The sequence below is a fragment of the Pseudorca crassidens genome, chromosome X, assembly GCF_039906515.1.
Source record: "Pseudorca crassidens isolate mPseCra1 chromosome X, mPseCra1.hap1, whole genome shotgun sequence".
In the NCBI taxonomy this organism is placed as follows: Eukaryota; Metazoa; Chordata; class Mammalia; order Artiodactyla; family Delphinidae; genus Pseudorca; species Pseudorca crassidens.
Genome location: NC_090317.1, coordinates 127,125,702 through 127,144,803, shown reverse-complemented (window position 1 = coordinate 127,144,803; position 19,102 = coordinate 127,125,702).

Sequence of the window (19,102 nt, the reverse complement as noted above, 5' to 3'; positions counted from 1 at the left end):
TTAAGTCTAAGGAGATAAAGGGCACAAAGGCCACTTAGGATCTGGTGAGAAATGAGATGTGTGGTGTGGAAAGAAGGTGAGAGGGTGTTAGGGCAGGTTACTTAGCAACAACATCACTTACTGGGAAATTGGCACCAGCGCGCGTTACTAGCGTTGATACTAGTATGATACCCATACTCTTTTCATCTTTTCTCTTCCCCTGCAAATGGTTTATCACTACGTATTTTTATGCTATTTTAAAGTCTCGGTTGGTATTTATCCACTTCTGCACTTCAGGAATTTTAGCAAATTCATAGAGACAGAAAGTAGAATGGTGGTTTCCAGGGGTGAGGGGAGGGAAAATGGGTTGTTTAATGGTCACAGAGTTTCAGTCTTACAAGATGAAGAGTTCTGGACATGGATAGTGGTGATGGTTGCACAGCAGTGTGAACGTGCTTAATGTCACTGAACCGTATGCTTAAAACGATTAAGATGATAAATTTTACGTGATGTGTATTTTATCACAATTTAAAATAATTTTAAAATTATGCTGCCAATCCTAAAGCTGTTGAAGGTAGTAAGTTCAAAGCACCAGTTTTGAAATGAAATACATCATTTTGATGCTGTTTATTACTGCTCCTGTCACCTTGTATCGTATATATATGTGTGTGTGTGTGTGTGTGTAATGTATTTAATTTTTTTAAAGACTTTGTTTTTTAGAGCAATTTTAGATTCACAGCAAAACTGATCCCCCAACATGTACAACCTCCCCCATTATCAACATTCCCACCAGAGTGTTACGTTTGTTACAACTGATGGACCTATTGAAACGTCATTATTATCCAAGTCCAGAATTTACGGTAAGGTTCTCTCTTGGTGTTGGACATTCTATAGGTTTGGACAGATGTACAGTGATGTGTATCCATGATTATAATATCATCCAGAGTAGTTTCACTGCCCTAAAAATCCTCTGTGTTCCACCTATTCATCCCTGCCCCGAGCCCATGGCAGCCACTCATCTTTTCACTGTCTTCATAGTTTTGCCTTTTCCAGAATGTCATATAGTTGGAATCATACAGTACGTAGTCTTTTCTGATTGACTTCTTTCACTTAGTAATGTGCATTTAAGGTTCCCCCATGTCTTTTCCTGGATCATTTCTTTTTAGTGCTGAATAATACTGTGTTGTCTGGATGTACCACAGTTTATTTATCCTTTCACCTACTGAAGGACGTCTTGGTAGCTTCCAGGTTTGGGCAGTTATGAATGAAGCTGCTATAAACATCCTTGCGCAGGTTTTTGTGGGGACATAAATGTTTGACTCCTTTGGATAGATGCTGGATGGTATTGCTGAATGGTATGTAAAGAGTATGTATACTTTTGTAAGAAACCACTAAACTGTCTTCCAAAGTAGCCGTACCAGGTTGCATGTCCACCAGCAGTGAACGAGAGTTCCTGTTGCTCCACTTCCTCACCAGCATTTGGTGTTGTCAGTGTTGTGCATTTTGGCCCTTCTAATAGGTATGGGGTGATATCTCATTATTGTTTTAATTTCCATTTCCTCGATGACACATGATGTAGAGCTTCTTTTCATATGTTTATGTGCCATCTTTATGTCTTTGTTGGTGAGGTGTCTGTGAAGGTCTTTGGGCCATTTTAAAATCAGGTTACTTGGGTTGTTTATTATTGTTCAGTTTTAAGAGTTCTCTATATATTTTGGACAATAATCGGATGGATCTTTCGTAAATATTTTTTCCCAGCCCACGTCTTGTCATAGCATTCTCTTGACATTGCCTCATGCAGAGCAGAAACTTTTAATGTTAATGAAGTCCAGTGTGTCACTTATTTCTTTCACGGAATGTGCCTTTGGTGTTGAACCTAAAACGTCATCACTATACCCAAGGTCATCCAGGTTTTCTCCTCTGTTATCTTCTAGGAGTTTTATAGTTTTTCATTTTACATTTAGGTCTACGATCCATCCATTTTGAGTTAATTTTTATAAATGGTGTAAGTTTTGTGTCTAGATTCATTTTTTCTTCGCATGTGGATGTCTAGTCGTTCTAGTACCATTTGTTGAAAGGACTACCTTTGCTCCATTGTGTAGCCTCTGCTCCTTTGTCAAAGATCAGTCGACTATATTTGTGAGTCTATTTCTGGGCTCTCTATTCTGTTCCACTGATCTATTTGTCTGTTCTCTTGCCAACACCACACTGTCTTGATGACTGTCATTTTATACTAAGTCTTGAAGTCAGGTAGTGTCAGTCCTCCAACTCTGTTCTCTTCCTTGAATATTGTGTTAGCTATTCTGGGTATTTTGCCTCCTCATATAAACTTTATTTATTTTTTTCATATGAACTTTAGAATCAGTTTGTCAGTATCCACAAAATAACTTGCTGGACCTCGTATCATTTCAAAACACAAGTTACAACATGGTGTATATATTTTCTTTCCCAAAGATATAATTATACTTGCATGAAAGGTGAACGTAGATTTTTGTGCTGATAAACAAGGCTGGTAAAACTTTCTTGAATATTCATACAAGACATCTCTAGTTAACACAATTAGCCATAAATTTTTAATGGGTTCCATGGACAGTTAATTCATCTAATCAGCTGAAGGTACAGCTGGTCACCTTCAAGCCCTTGATGTTTCAAGAAACTATTTAGAGAAGATCAAAGGCAACTGGTTCTCAAAGTGTGGCCCTGGCCACAGCATTGGTACCAACTGGAAACTTGTTAGAAATAAAGTTCTTGAAGTTCATCCCAGACTTTCTAAATCAGAAATGCTGGGGATGGAGCCCAGAAATCTGTGTTTTAACAAGCCCTCCAAGCGTTTTTGATGCACACTGAAGTTTGAGGACCAGTTCTCTAAGGAAAGAGTATGAAACTTATAGTGATCCGACTTTGCTTTCTTCTTATGCCTTATTGTAATATCTGCACCAAGCTTGCAGAATGAGAGCTTAGTAGAAAGAAAATACTGCAAATAACGAAAGAACATCAGTCTTTGAAATGATGCATCAAAACAGAACATGATAAAATGACATCATAAAACCTCATGACTGAGCCCAGAGTGATGTAGAAGAGTCTTTAATTCACAATGTGAAGGAAGTCTAGACTAAAACTTAGATGTTCCTATTGAAAAAGAAAGTGGTGTTCATGGATAATTAAATACAGTAAGTCCCCTATGTACGAACCTGCAAATTGCGAACTTTCAAAGATGCAAACGTGCGTTTGCATGTCCAATCACGTAAGTTAGTTCACGTGTCTGGCGTATATTGTCGCGTGTGTACATCCTCTACAAGTGGAACTGAACTCATTCGTATGTAGGGGACTTACTGTATTATGATTGGTTCATTAAAAAAGACATTTTAGGAGCTGCTAAGGCGTTTTGAGGGGTGGTATTAGGCAGATGCATGCTACCCTTCTAGAGGAGAGTTGCAAATGGTTTAGCTCTTCAGTGGGACCCAACCCAAGATCCCAGTCTGAAGCTCTGAATGGTTGATGTCTTCATCATAGTTGGGAAGGATTAAAGAACGCCAACCATACTCTCTCAGCCTTGACCCACCAGAGGGTGAGAGGGATGACAGAGGTTAGAGGGCATTTCTGAGTAAGGTTAGAACGTGGTGTGTCACTAAAATGAAACTGAAGACTCCAGAGATTCCAGCTCTGCTAACGCATGCCGGGTATCTAGGCTTTCATGATATTCTTCCAGGTACCTTTGAAATAAAAGCAGAGCAACACAAAATCACCTTTTCAGCCCTTCCTGGCCACAGGATTGAATAGACCTCATTGGCTGTTGTTTGCCCAATATTTCTCATATATACGTCTGTCCTTGTACGTTAATGAATGTCTTGCCGAAGTCTGAATCCCTCCTAAGGGCCTTAAGCGCTTCAAGACTAGGGCATCCTACTCTCCTCAGCATCTAATACGCAATAAATGTTATTGAAGGGAAGGAGTGAATAAATGCATAAAGGCTAAAGATTAAGATTAGGAATTAGGATCTTAGGGAAACTCTATGAGGTAGGGAGTTTTCACCATTGAAAACAAATTTTAAACACTTAGAAACTGTGTGGTAGAAATCTTTTGGGGAGTTTCTGGCCACAAGCTACCCTCTCCGTTTGAGAACTGTCCTCAAGAGTGCAAACGTTTGTCCTGGTGATCACAGCTTTTTTCCCAGCATCTGGTCGAATAGGCACTTAATACATATTCGTTGCAATATTGGATATATGGATGACCCTCTGGCAGCCTCAATTATGACATGTGACCATGCCCACTCTGGCGAAAATGGACTGGATCAGGTTTGTACACTTGACCCAATGGGCCAATGAGATTTTCTCCTGGGAACTTAATTTGGTAGTAAAAGACAGCTGAGCTCTGAGTGTTCTTGGAATAGTAGCATGTACGTATGTATGTATGTGTTGGCTGCGTTGGGTCTTCGTTGCTGCGTGCAGGCTTTCTCTAGTTGTGGCCAGTGGGGACGACTCTTCGTTGCGGTGCGCGGGCTTCTCATTGCAGTGGCTTCTCCTGTTGCAGAACACAGGCTCTAGGCGCACGGGATTCAGTAGTTGTGGCTCGCGGGCTCTAGAGCGCAGGCTCAGTAGTTGCAGCGCAGGGGCTTAGTTGCTCCACGGCAGGTGGGATCTTCCCGAACCAGGGCTCAAACCCGTGTCGCCTGCACTGGCAGGCGGATTCTTAACCACTGTGCCACCAGGGAAGCCCAGAATGGTAGTATTTAAGTTGAGGGTCTTGTCAGGTTAGCCATATTCTGCCACATGGATGGAGAGGCAGGAAAAGCCAATCAACACGGATATGCATGCATGTACACATGTGCATACACACACATACACACCCCTCAGCCTTTTTTTTGGCCTCCTTTCTGGTTCTTGTTTATATTCCCTCCCTGAGGCCCAACTTCATCCCTTCCTTTGGTTCTATAAGACACCCGTATCCTTAAAATAAATCCTTCTCCTGTCTAAACCACCTGGATTTTTGCCACATGCAACCGAGAACTAATAGCAAATACATTGTCACCACAATCCATTTTCCTTCTCTGCTATTTCAACATTTGCAAGGTTTAAAAATCACCCTAGTAAATATTTGGCTTAATTTGAAGCAATTTCCATTCCCCTGGACTTTCGCTATTTTGAAATGCCTACTTGGCCCCCTTCTGCTGTTTGAAAAGCAAAGCAAAACAAAGGCAACCATGAGCCATCAGCTGATGTGAACTCTTAAGCTCTCTGTGTAAATTATGCCTTTGAAACTCTTGGAATCTTTCTGGGAAACCGTTTCCCAGCAGGAGAAGAAAAGCTAACAGGTTTCAGGAATAAACTTGAAATATTACTCATTGCTATGGAAAAGTACAGCTTAGAAGTACCAAAAGAAATGAAAACAAGTGAGTTATCTCTAGTGTCAGGACTCGCAATAGTCACGAGTGGAGACCCAGAGCCAGATGGCTTATTGATATGTTGCAGCCATGCAACTGCAGGGCACACATCGTAAAACTAGCATCTGGGTCTTAGCTTTGTCCCCTCAGCTCCTAGCATAGGGTCTCACCCGAGAAGATGCTCCATATATGTTAGTTGAAAAAAGACTGAGTGATGAAATAAAGGGTAGTGATTAAGTCTGAAGGTCAGACTCAGAGGGAAATTGTGTGACCGTGGGTGTGTCACTCGTCCATGTCTTGGCTTCCATACGTGTAAAATGGGGTGAGAACAGAGCCAACAGGTCCAGAGATTGCTTCCTGATCTCCACTTTCCTGATTAAGAAAGAACTAGCAACGCTCATGCAACACTAGTTCTGCAGTGGGTTCCAGAGATTATTCCTAGGGGCCCAGCCCAAAGCGCTTCCTGCAGTACAAGGACCCTGCTTGTGCTCCATGGAGACAATGTAGACAGAAGTTCCTGGCACACAATAGTTTTCCAAGCCACGGCTCTATGAATGAACATTAGTAAGTGCTTCGTTAAGTCAACACATGTTTAGGGAATTCCTAATGCTGAGAAGTTGCTAAGCAGGCTCTGGATTCTCTCGTATCAGGTATTTGCTATATGCCTTCAGCCTCAGTTTCCTTCTTTGTAAAGTGGTAACAATAACTTCACCCACCTCGTAGGAATGCATGAAGGATACATGAAAGGATGCATGTAAAAGCAGCAGTGAGGTGCCTGGCACAGAGGAAGAGGTCAGTTAGCCATGGAAATGGGATTGGTTCTGTGCTAGGTGCTAGGACCCAAAAATAAATGCCTGGGCTCTGACCTGATGGAGCTTGTAGTGGAAAGGGGAAAGCAGACATTTAAGCAACGGTAAAGACAGCGCAAGAATACCCTGAGAGAGGAGCACAGGCCACCAGGGGGCAAACAGCTGGGACACCAAAAGCAGCCTTGCGGAGGGAGGGTGGAGGGGACAGAGACGTAGCCTCAGAGACAATGTGCTGAAAACCAGTTGGCCAAGGACCAACTTGCTGAGAGCTAATTGCCCAATGGGCAAGTCACCTAATGCCTAGTGGCTGATTCATCCAAGTTTACAAGTTTACTTACAAAACACTTTAAGAATATTCTTCTTGGGCTTCCCTGGTGGCGCAGTGGTTGAGAGTCCGCCTGCCGATGCAGGGGACGCAGGTTCGTGCCCCGGTCTGGGAGGATCCCACAAGCCGCGGAGCGGCTGGGCCCGTGAGCCATGGCCGCTGGGCCTGCGCGTCCGGAGCCTGTGCTCCGCAAAAAAAAAAAAAAAAAAAAAGAATATTCTTCTTGAGTCTAGTCAATTCCTGTATTTTCCCTAGACACAGTAACTTGTCGAAAGTTCTGGGTTTGAGGGTGGTTTTTGACTTCATGAATACATTTTCCATTAATATTTGTGGAAAACCATGCTAGTGAAGTTCTGTATTGAATATATTAATAATTATGAATATTTTATATTATGAATATATTGAATATATTCCAATACAGTTATTTAGTGTTTTGGGTTTTTTTTTTGCGGTATGTGGGCCTCTCACTGCTGTGGCCTCTCCCATTGTGGAGCACAGGCTCCGGACGCGCAGGCTCAGCGGCCATGGCTCACGGGCCCAGCCGCTCCGCAGCATGTGGGATCCTCCCGGACCGGGGCACGAACCCGTGTCCCCTGCATCGGCAGGTGGACTCCCAACCACTGCGCCACCAGGGAAGCCCTATTCAGTGTTTTTATTTACCATAGTTAAGAAGAATATGATCCTAAAAATCAAGTATTTCATTAAATATATTCAGGAAGACTATCCCTTAAAGGAAGGTTTTAGACAATGGGTAATTTTGGCGAATTCAATCAGTTGGTCATTTGGCAAATCAATCATTTTGCAAATTGATCCTTCAGTTAATTGCATTTAAGCCTATTGATCATTTGGTGTGTTGGGCATTTGGCTAGCTGGCCATCGCTTCTTTCACACTCTCTTTCTCTGTGCATCTGTCATTCACACACAGACAGCAACGCATGTAGTTGTGTTGTCTCCTTGTCCCCCAGTGATAAATCCACACGATATTATACAAAATGGACAACTGAAAGAGGGAATTGCCCAACTAAAAAGCAAGTGCAGCAAAGAAATGAAAAGTGGTATGAAATGCAAACCACACATAAATGGAATTTCAGAAGAGAAAGCTGACTGCAGAAATACTGATGCTGCCACCATTCAAGAGACTTGAGATGAGCAGCCAGAGAAACGTAGTGAAGGGGAACAGAGCAACATAAATGAGCAAAGTGGTTGTGATGAAAAGGATGAAGTTGTCCCAGAGGCAGTGATGCTGGCCAAAAGGAAGGAACTCTCAGAGGTAGTTCATGATGTTGAAGGGACAGAGGATAGAATGGTAGAAGCAGGTCCACGTTTAAAAAGGAGTATGACAGTTTTCCAAGGTGTAGAAAAGATACTCCATCATGAGTGAAATGGTTTACAAACAAGTAAAGCACTTTGATTCTTAACGTTTCTAACGTTTTATTAGAATTAGAGTGTACGAAGTAAATAACAGTTTTGCTGTGTTTTATTTCCCTATGCATTTATAACGGACAATAAGAGTTTTTAATAGTCTGGCACACTTCGTAATTGACAGTACAATCACCTTTGTCCTGATTGATGGTTAGGTTCACTTGGCACAGTTCCAGCTTGCACGGTCATTTATGGTCCTGCGCCGACATGCAAAGGAGCACTGCCTGTGCATCAGATCAGGCAGAAGGGGGATAAAACCTAGGGCTGTTGTCTGTCTTGCGTTCCCTTTGATGTTCCCACTTCAAGAAATATACAAAATTCAAATATTTTGCATTATAAAGCCTGACCTCTGGGCAATTTCAGAGCAGTGAAATGAACACCGTTCCTTTCCTCTCTCTGGCAGCTAATTCAAATGAAACAGGTGGTGAGGACCAGAGTACTGTACTTGTGGAAGATGAGAGAGTTTTGATGGCATCTGGAAGGATGTTATCTGATAGCTAATGGTGATTTTTCTCCCATGCGTCATGATTGCCCGTCGGTGGAGCCGAGCCGTGCTCTTCACACAGTCAAGAACAATTTTCTCCTTCAGTGATCTTTTCCAAAAGCGTTCTCACTGATGAGTTATTTTTCATTATTATTAGAATTTAAGTACCACACTTAAGTCAGACCCTTGCATTCTGAGATGTAACCTTTAACTGTCAGTGTAAAAAGATAAAACAGAAGTGAAACTATACACCTGGTTAAATGAAAGGAAACAAAGAATGAGGACCATTTATGCAAAGATAGGAATATGAATATTTGTGTGCTGCTGCATAAGCCACTGAGCTGGTTCTGCAACAGAACTCACTAAACATTTCTGTCTTAATTTTAGGACCATATCTCTCATAACTACCTGCAATTATTTCTATTAACCACTTGAAATTATGTCGATTAACTATAAAATTGGATTCGTAGTTCTCAGGGATTTTTTTCTCTGAACCACTATATGATCCAGCAATTCTACTCCTGGGTATATATCTAAAAAAACCAAAAACACTAATTTGAAAAGATACATGCACCCCAGTGTGCATAGCAGCATTATTTACAATTGCCAAGATATGGAAGCAACCTAAATGTCCATCAGCAGATGAATAGATAAACAAAAGGTGGTATATATATACATATATATATATATAAAATGGAATATATTTATTAGTATTAGTATATATATATAATTAGAATATATATAATGGACTACTACTCAGCAGTAAAAAAGAATGAAATTTTGCCATTTGCAGCAACATGGATGGACGTGGAAGGCATTATGCTAAGTGAAATAATTCGGACAAAGACAAATACTGTGTACTATCATTTATGTGTGGAATCTAAGAAATACAACAAACTAGTGAATATAATGAAAAAGAAGCAGACTCACAGTTACAGAGAACAAACTAGCGGTTCCCAGTGGGGAGAGGGAAGGGGGAGGGGCAAGAAAGGGGGAGGGGATTCAGAGGTACAAACTATTAGGTATAAAATAAGCTACAAGGATATATTGTATAGCATGGGGAATATAGTCAATATTTTATAACTCTAAATGGAGGCTAACCTTTAAGAATTGTGAATTGCTGTATTGTACACCTGTAACATATTGTACAGCAACTTTACTTCAATTTAAGAAATTGTAAAGAATGTGAGACGCTTCTCTCAAGTGTCTGCCGGCTCTAAAACGCAATGGTTTCAGACTCACCTCAACTCTGTAACTTAGTAGGAAAAAAAGTTACAGAAATTTATTTTGAATATTATTTTAAAATGCCCTGAAGAAACGGAACAGATAAAACGTCAATTTAGGGTTGGAGAAGGAAGTAGTAAGTCCAAAAGTTAGGGGTATGTTGCAAGAGAATCTCTATGGGCTGAATTGATTACTGTATAGTCTAGTTTCCTTTCCCCAGCGAGCCCAAATGGTTCAGATGAATTAAGCACTTTAAGACTTGGCTCTTACAAATACAATAAAGAATACTATTTACTGCTTTTGGGGACAAATGAAAGAAGCAGAGTTGGCATAACGACTCAGCCTTTGTGTCGGCTACTTCTGACTCCAAGAGGAACACCCAGCATTATGTCTGTATAATGTGGAGGACACCAGTTGGGAGACAATTCTCCATGACTATTCCCACGTTTGCACAGGGTCCAGGTTTTCTGGGCAAAGGTCTCTGAAGCTGAGATAGCATCTCCCTAACGTCAGAGAGATTTAGAGCCTGACCTTAGGGCCATTTGCTTTGTGATCAGGGTAAGGAAGCTAGAGACACCCGCCCAAGCCCCAGACGGATGAGCTTTGCTTCCTGAGTCATCTTTCTGTTTGTCGGAGGGGACGATGGGCAGATGTGCTGGCAGGCTATAGAAGCTTCGGGTCTCCTAATTTGGGGGCTCTTCTTAGAGGCTGCAGCCCTGTTGCATGCGCAGGTAACGTTTGGCTTTCATTCCATCACCCCATGGGGGTGAGGGCTCGGGAAACGGGTGCAAGGATGCTGCTCTGGCTGGTTTTGCCTTGAGTAATAAATTGTTCTCCAGTTCTGAAAGCCTCGTGCCTCCCATCAGATCAAATAGAATAAGGTCTGAGACTTTTCAGAGTTTCTGACTTCCTATTATGTACCAGGTAGAGTTATTATGGGTATTAAATTAGATATATAAGCATGGAAGAGCTAAAAAATGGTTTCTTTTAACTTCCCTGCTCTGATCTGAATGTTTGTGTCCCCCTCCAAATTCATATGTTGAAATCCTAATCCCCAATGTGATGGTATTAGCAGGTGGGGCCTTTGGGATGTGATTAGGTCATGGGGGTGGAGCCCTCATGAATGGGCTTAAGGTTCCTGTAAAAGAGGCCCCAGAGAGCTCCCTCGCCCCTTCCACCAGGTGAGAACACAGCTGAAGTGAGCAGTCTGCAACCTGGAAGAGGCCTTCCCCCACCTGATCATCCTGGCACCCTGATCTCGGACTCCCAGGCTGCAGAACAGGGAGAAGTCAATTTCTGTTGTTTATAAGCACCTAGCCTGTGGTATTTGGTTACAGCAGCCCAAATGGATTGAGACATTCCCTAAGGATAGATTAATAGTAGCTAACAAATATTAGGTCTTATTGTGGGACAGACACTGTGTTATGCATTTTCCATGCCCTTTCTAATCTAATTCTCAGAACAATACTATGAAGCAAGTAAACCACTACCTGGACTTTTTTAGAGGAGGACACTAGGCTCAGAGAATTGAATGAGCTTGTTCAAAGCTGCAAGGCTTTTTGTGTGTGTGTGTGTGTGTGTGTGTGTGGCTGCGTTGGGTCTTCGTTGCTGCACACGGGCTTTCTCTAGTTGCGGCGAGCAGGGGCTACTCTTTGTTGAGGTGCGCGGGCTTCTCATTGCGGTGGCTTCTCGTTGCAGAGCACGGGCTCTAGGCGCGCAGGCTTCAGTAGTTGTGGCACGGGGACTCCATAGTTGTGGCTCACAGGCTTAGTTGCTCCGCGGCATGTGGGATCTTCCCGGACCAGGGCTCGAACCTGTGTCCCCTGCATTGGCAGGCAGATTCTTAATCACTGCGCCACCAGGGAAGTCCCAAAGCTGCAAGGCTTGTCAGTGGCAAAACAGGAATTCAAGTGCCCTGAGAAGGCAGACCTAAGTCAGAAACCTCTACAGTCTCCTGTTGCTCCCGACAAAGTGTCTGATTTTCCCGTATTAAACTTAAGATTGCAAAAGAACCAGCCTAGCCATTTGATGCCACCTTACTTAGTAATTTATTTCCTCTTGTGCACGTGGGCATTTCCTTACCTAGAATCTGGTCTGTGAAGTTAATAGGGGTGTAAATCCCTCAGAATCACCATCTGTGGGCCTCCCTGTTAGCAGGTGACACTAAGCTTCTAAGGGCTAATTCCAACGAGAGAGCCTGTTAAAAAACGCTCCAGGGCCCTCGCGAAGCTACCAACACTCACGACCGACCGCGCGCCTTGGAAAATCGACTTGTTCCCTTGAAGTCTCATGATAAGCCCTCTGCCTTTGAAGGTTAGGAAAACGTGCTTTATACGGCCCGGGTCAAAGCAGAGAGGGAGAAAGAGAGAGAGAAAGTGAAAAAGAAGAAGACAGGAAAAGTGAGATCATGAAAGAGAAAGAAAGGGAGAGAGGAGGAAAGGCAAGACAGAAAGGAGGGAGGGAGGGAGGGATCTGACAGGAGAGTAAATCAACAGAGCCCGGCAAAGTCTGCACTGACTGAGGATTAGAGGAAACGGACCAGGGGACAGCAAATTAGGAAATGCATAATGCATAGAGAATGCACTTTCTGGTGCAGTCCTAGATCAAAGATCCCACAGAAGGGCCTGGAATCCATAAGTTTACTTCTAGTGCCAGAAAATGTTTCAGAAAAGCCTGCAAAAAGGCCTGGGAAATTTTCTTTTAGGATCACATTTACCCCAAAGGAGTCAGCCAAATGTTCTCTATAGCACCCGGCAAGATTTCTTCTAGACCCCTCCTCTGCCAGAAGATTCGTCTTCTGTCAAATAACACCCAGTATGAAGAGAAAACGGGCAAGAGAGAGATCACCGTGGGGAAAGGGGAGTGGGTGGACCTTCTTGAAAAGTAGCCCAAGCAGAGGAAAACACCGAGTCATTGGGAGTTACAGGGAACTGAAATACTATCATGAGAAAGAAAGTAGCTGTGTTTGTTAATTTTTTGCATTTCTGTTATGCCCTGGGGACCAGTAGTAGGAGGTTATGGCTGTCCCCAATTATCTCTGTGTGTCTTATAAATTGTGACCCGATCTTCTCTGTTAAACTGCTCATCTGAATTGCAGACAAGAGATTTTGCGGTTGATGATAGGCATTGAAAAGTCCAGGTCATGTTTACGTGGAATCTTTGTTTCAAGATACCTTTATTTGCATGCAGTGTGGTAAAAATAATGACAGAGTCGTGCCGTGGTGATGTTTGCTAGACAGTTTGCCAGTATATCATCACAGTCTCCAAATCATCGAGGTACAGATGGGTGACAAACACCTACCCTTGGCCAAAAAGAGAGACGCGAGGCGTGGCTATGTACATTTCCACGGTTCTCACTGCGAAGCATGAGTCACATCAGATTTCTGCAGTGTATTAGCTTCCACTGGCTTCTGTAACAAAATACCACCAACTGAGCGGCTTAATGCACCGCAGATTTCGTATCTTACAGTTCTGGAGGTCACAAGTCTCAAACAGGTCCGGGGGCTGCATACCTCCTGGAGGCTCTGTGGGACAGTCTGTTTCTTTACCTTTTCCACCTTCTGGAGGCTGCTCAGTTTCCTTGGCCCACGGTTCCTTTGTCCATCTTCAAAAGCAACAGTGAAGCATCTTCTCTCCTCTCTGAACTCTGCTTCCATCCTTATATCTTTCTCTCTCCCTCTCCCCCACCCCACCTCCACCTCCACGGGCCTCTATGATCATATTGAGCCCGCTTGAATAATCCAGGATTGTCTCCCCATGTCAAGATCCTTAACTTCACATCTGCAAAGCCCCTTTTGCCATGTTAGGTAAGATAGTCAGAGGTTCAGGGCATTAGGGTGTGGACATCTTTGGGGTCATTATTCAGCCTATCACATGTGGTCTTTGTGTAAGAGCAGCTTGTTAAAATATAAGGTATATGAATATATTTATCAATTAAAGCCATATATATGTATTAAGATCCCATATATTTGATGCAAAAATATATATCTTCTTTAGCGCTTATTATAACTGGTTTAATGTCATTTGGGCTTTGGTTCTCCAACTGAAAGGCAAGTGAAATGTCGTCCAGATAACAGAGGTATTCTATATTATGTTTTCCTAGTTTCTTGACCTGCAATATATTAGCTAAGAAGTCCTCAGTCCACATGCCTGGATGGAAGAATGGTGGCAGGGTCCTCGGCTGTGGATATTGACCTACAGATATCTAAGTGTTGGCATACAGATATTCAGATATCGACATACAGAGCTAGACTTGGTTCTGAATATTGATATGCATCTAGATATTGACATATAGAACTTTCAGTAACAGCAATACAAATGTAACATCTATCTGTAATTGATCCCCCATTCACTTGGAACTGGACTGGGTGTTTTCCACACATATCTCATTTATTACTTACCAGAACTTTCTGAAGCTGGTATAACTACATTGATTTTACATGTTAGTTGCAATCTTGAGGGGCCATCTGCTGTTCTTTCTGAGGAGTGTATGTGAGGAACGCCCCATTCCCAACACACAAACACAAATTCCTGTGTTCGTTCATTTGGCTGACATATTGTAGATGTTTGGGAAATTCGAGTTCCTTCATTTTAAAATTTGTTTTTTATGTTTCTTTTAATTTAAAAAATTTATTTTATTCAAGTATAGTTGATTTACAATGTTGTGTTAATTTCTGCTGTACAGAAATTACCATTATGGTTTATCCCAGGATATTGAATATAGTTTCCTGTGCTCTACAGTAGGACCTTGTTGTTTATCCATTCTATATATAATAGTTTGCATCTGCTAATCTCAAACTCCCAATCTATCCCCCCCATCTTTTTAGAGGCATGTGCAAGATCAGATCCGAATGAGAGTTAACCAGTCAAATTTTGAAGATACAAAACATCTGAACATGAGATACTTGAAGCTAGTTCATCTTCATTACTTCCCTCTTTATTTTCATTTCATCTTGGCTCAGTTCTTGTAGCTGAAATGGCTTAATGGTCATTACTGTTGTATAAATTTGCTACTAAATTTATTTCCTCAGTTGTTCCTCACAGATGGTGGGAACCTCCCCTCATTGCCTTTCCTTTTTCCACCTACTACGAAAATCTCTCTCTGAACATCATGCCACTGGCCCATATTAAACATATTGATTTCAAAGAAATAGCTTGAAGGTCCCACCAGTTGGGTGACAGTAAACAGTGGGGAGTGGGGCTTTGCTGGTTCATGTCAGGGGCTGGGTTTGTGGTCTTAGATCTTATTCAGCTCACATCCCAGGGATCATCAATAACAATGATGAGGATAAAATAGCCTCAAGAAATACAGATGAAAAAGGAGTAGAGGCCTGTTTAGTGAGTTTCCCTCAAAGTTCCAGGAAAATTGATAATCCCTAGGGGAGTGCCTCCATGGAGAGCAATTCTGAAAGAAATGTCAGGCCTCTGTTTAGACTGGCTGCTTGGGAGGAGGAGAAGAGGCTCGAGATGGGGGGAGGGGAGGTGAAGTAGGGGCGCTCATTCAAAGGAAAATGCTCTTAGGTTCCCAGTCAGCATCCCAAGGTTGTAAACAGAGTCGTGTGTTTGTGCACCAGTGTCCTCCTGCCTGGCGAGTCCTTCAAGTGCGCTTTTGTTTCATCTTCTGCATCTTTGCCAGTCATCTCTAATTTCATTTAAAATATAACCACAGGCGGGCTAAGAGAATCCACACGTCATCTCGTTTTCACTCCCAGAGACCAGTTTTTACTCCAAGTCATCATGAGAACCAAGGCCGTGTGATCTGAGTCCTACCTGCCTTTCTCTGGTGATCAGGCCAAAGTCTTGTCCTGGATATTCTAATTTATATTATTGTTTATCTTATACAAAATCACCCAAAAATGTCCTCCTAGGTCCTTTCCTGACATTGTAGTGAAAGGAACACCAAACTTGGAGTCAAAAGATTTGGGTCCAAGACTTGATATGCTACTTACTAGTCATGGGACCTCCCTGAACCTCAGTGTTCTCATCATTAAAATGGGGAAAATAATACCTACCGGGAAGCATTGTCATGAAAATTAAATGCAGTTGTTGTGAAAGCTCGAGATAAAGTATTTAGTGTAATACAGATGTAAATATCTGTTACATCAGGAAGCAGCAGGCAGTTTGGAGGACCTATAACATTAAAAGTAATTACTGTGGAGAGAGTCCCTAGAATGACAAAGGGCCACAGTTTCACAGAGAACAATAAGAAACCAGAGAATTGTTTTAGAGCCATACAAATTCTCGGAGTATCCCACAAGTTACAGGTAACAATGCAGCACTGAATTTTACCTGCACTTTGTAGGTGACAACGCTGGTCCTGGAAGCCAGGTCTTCTGATTCCCAGTTGAATTCTTGCTCTGTGATAAGACAGGGTTCCACAGGACTAACACAGAGTGCCTTAAACGATCCTCTTAGTATACCTACTAATGGTCGTATATGTGAACACCTAAATAAATAGTGATTCAGTGTAAGGTAAAGCTTTGGAAAAAGACAAGAGCTAAGGGTTTATACACTCAGAATACATTCCTAAGGAATGGGAATTAATATATTAGTTCATTAAGCAAATTTTATTTGAATTTTTGCGTTAATCGTGGAACCATGTTGAAGCTGTCTAAGATGTACGCCACATTACAGGAGATGTAGCTCTTGAAGAACTCACAATCTAAGGGGGTGGTGGGGTTGTGAGTGTTGAGGAGGGATGAGACATGCACCATATCGATTAGAAAAGCACCATGTTGGGGAAGGCATTTAATGAGGCCCCGGAGGATGGGCAGGGCTTTCTTGAATAGAAGTAAGAGCTAAGAGTAGTCCATTGCATGCAGATGGAAGAGTTGCCTGGGTGGGGAGAGCAAGCAGAGAAGCTGGGGTTTTATTTTTCTGGGAGGTAAGGAAAGTAGTTCAAAGCATCATGTGTTGTGGATGTGTGAACCGCATCTAAAATACTCCCTCTTACCACTATTTCTATTTGTTATTATGAATTCAAAGTCTTGTAGAAAATGTATACTATAAATGTGATATTCTGTGGCAACCACACATTTTGAGGGCGTGGCATGTTTGTCCTTCTTCCTTTTTCTGGTTCCTGTGAGACTCTTCTCTCTTCTATGTGGTCTCAATGGGGCTCTCTGTCACTTACAGGAGAGGAAACATAAACCAAGCTTGACTCATCATGGTGCATTACAGTAGACGTGGTGATTGGTTAAAAGATGGGCACGGGGACCATACCAGACTAATCAGAATAATTTTTAAGCAGAGATCTTAGGAAAGATCAATGTTTGTTCTTCACTTTGCTAGACTAGAAGAATGTAAATCTTGACCGGCACGTAGAGCGTGACAAAGATTCTCTCCTTGAGCAAACTTTAGTTAGGCCCCTCTGAGCCCTCTTCTCAACTGGGCCTCAACCTTGGCCTTCTGTGTCCATCCTTTCCTTGCTGGCCTGCATAGCCCAGTCTTAGCAAAAATCCTGCTAAGTCTGTTTATTGAGAATCTCACCCCCACCCCCCACTTGATTTCTGATCACCTTTGATATATGATCAAGTTTCTCATCCTCCACTTTTGATGTCTAAGCCTTTGGCCTGCCTTTAGCAAGAATCCCTCTACCCTGTGTGTCTCTAATGAGTAAGTTTCCACCCACTGACTCCCTCACCCTGCTTTCTAGCTATAAATCCTCACTCGTCCTTGTTGTATTAGGAGTTCAGCCCAATCTCTCTCCTCTACTGCAGTAGTGTTGAATAAAGTCTTCCTTATAATGTTAACAAGTGTCAGAATAATTTTTTCCTTTAAAAGGGACTAACAGAACTCATTGGAGCTGAGAGATGGGGAAGCAAAGAACTGACCACATTTGAGACCCTGTGCCTGAAGCCACATGCACGCATGGGCTTGCCAGTTATATGAGCCAGTTATCACTCTTTGACTTAACCTAGATGGCACTGGGTTTCTCTCACTTGCCATGGAAAATGCCCTAATAAATACAACTTCTTATTCCTCTTAGGAAGATAGACATAGACTAACTGAGTAAAATAGTATCAAAGATAGAAATCCAAGAATGTCCAGGTTTTCCCCAGGCCCTCCTTCTCATGGCAATGGGAATAGCAGTTGGTATTTCTCATGGGTATTTTGTCCTTTCAAAAAAATTAACATTTTAAAAACTTCTGTTGTAAGGCAGACACTATGCTAGACATTTTCATATAGGCAATTTTATCTAATCCTGCCTCTCAAAGAAGTCCTTATTATACCTAATACACAGATAAGGCAACTGAGGTCCAAAGTTTTAATGAATCTTGGACAGACTCTCCTTCAAATCACAGTCTTTCTTCCACAGCTCTCTAAATATCCTTTGACAAGGAATTCTTTACATAGCTTTTTCCCTCTGCTTTAAGAAAATTGTGGTGAAAATTTACCAAGCATTTTACGTTGTTTCTTGATTAGTTTCTTCACACTCAAGCAAATATGCTGGAAAAGAATGAAACAATCTTAAATCTATCATACTTAGTTTCTGTCCTTTCTTTAAAAACAATATAATATTTACCTAATAGCAGGAAGGGAAGCCTCAATGGATCAAGATATGAAACACTCCCTGGAAAAACTCTGGGATGCCTCTAGGCTTTTACTGCGTGATTGCCTTGATGTGAAAGCAGCCCAAAATGTAGACGTTTCCACAACACAGGAACAGTGTTTCACAGCTGTCTCATGAAAGCACTCTTACTGACTCTCAAACCAGACAAAGTTTCTGTTTCATGAGTTTTTTTAAAGCAAAAAACCTTTTGACTTCTCTGGAGACAACCATTTTGAGACTCTCACGAAATCCCTTAAATCCTCAAGGCACGATAAATTTCACAATTGGATACCAAATGATGTTCCCAATCTTAAATCAGAAAGAAGTTACTTATTTTTTAATCTAGCTGGGTTTCTAAAAAGATGCGTATCTAATTCATTCTCTTTTGAGCCAAGATGTTTTTTAAAAGTCTTTTCATAGTTTTCCTCTAGAAGAAAACTATTCATATTTGTTACTTTACAAGAAATATTCTTTTTGTTTTCGTAAGTGACATCTATACAGAGAACAGAATCTGGCATTGTTGTCAGCATTGCCAGATAGTTTCTTTGGCTTGAGACTGTGAGTAAAATGTTGTTCAAATGGCAGTGCAGGTTGTTAAACTTCTGAGGAGGTCTTCTAGTTCATTCTTGAAGGGCTGAACACAGCATTTAGCGTGGTGCCTTACGTGTATTACGCACTCAATAAATGAACAACCAGAATCCAGTAAGTTGTGGGTTGGGATATCTCACTTTCACTAAGAGCAAGAAGCAGGATAGAGAAAAAGTGAGTAAACAAAGAGATCATCAGAAAGGCTTACTTTATTTGCGGCACGTGGACTCTTAGTTGTGGCATGCCTGCGGGATCTAGTTCCCTGACCAGGGATCGAACCTGGGCCCCCTACATTGGGAACAAGGAGCCTTACCCACTGGACTGCGTGCCGCAACTAAGA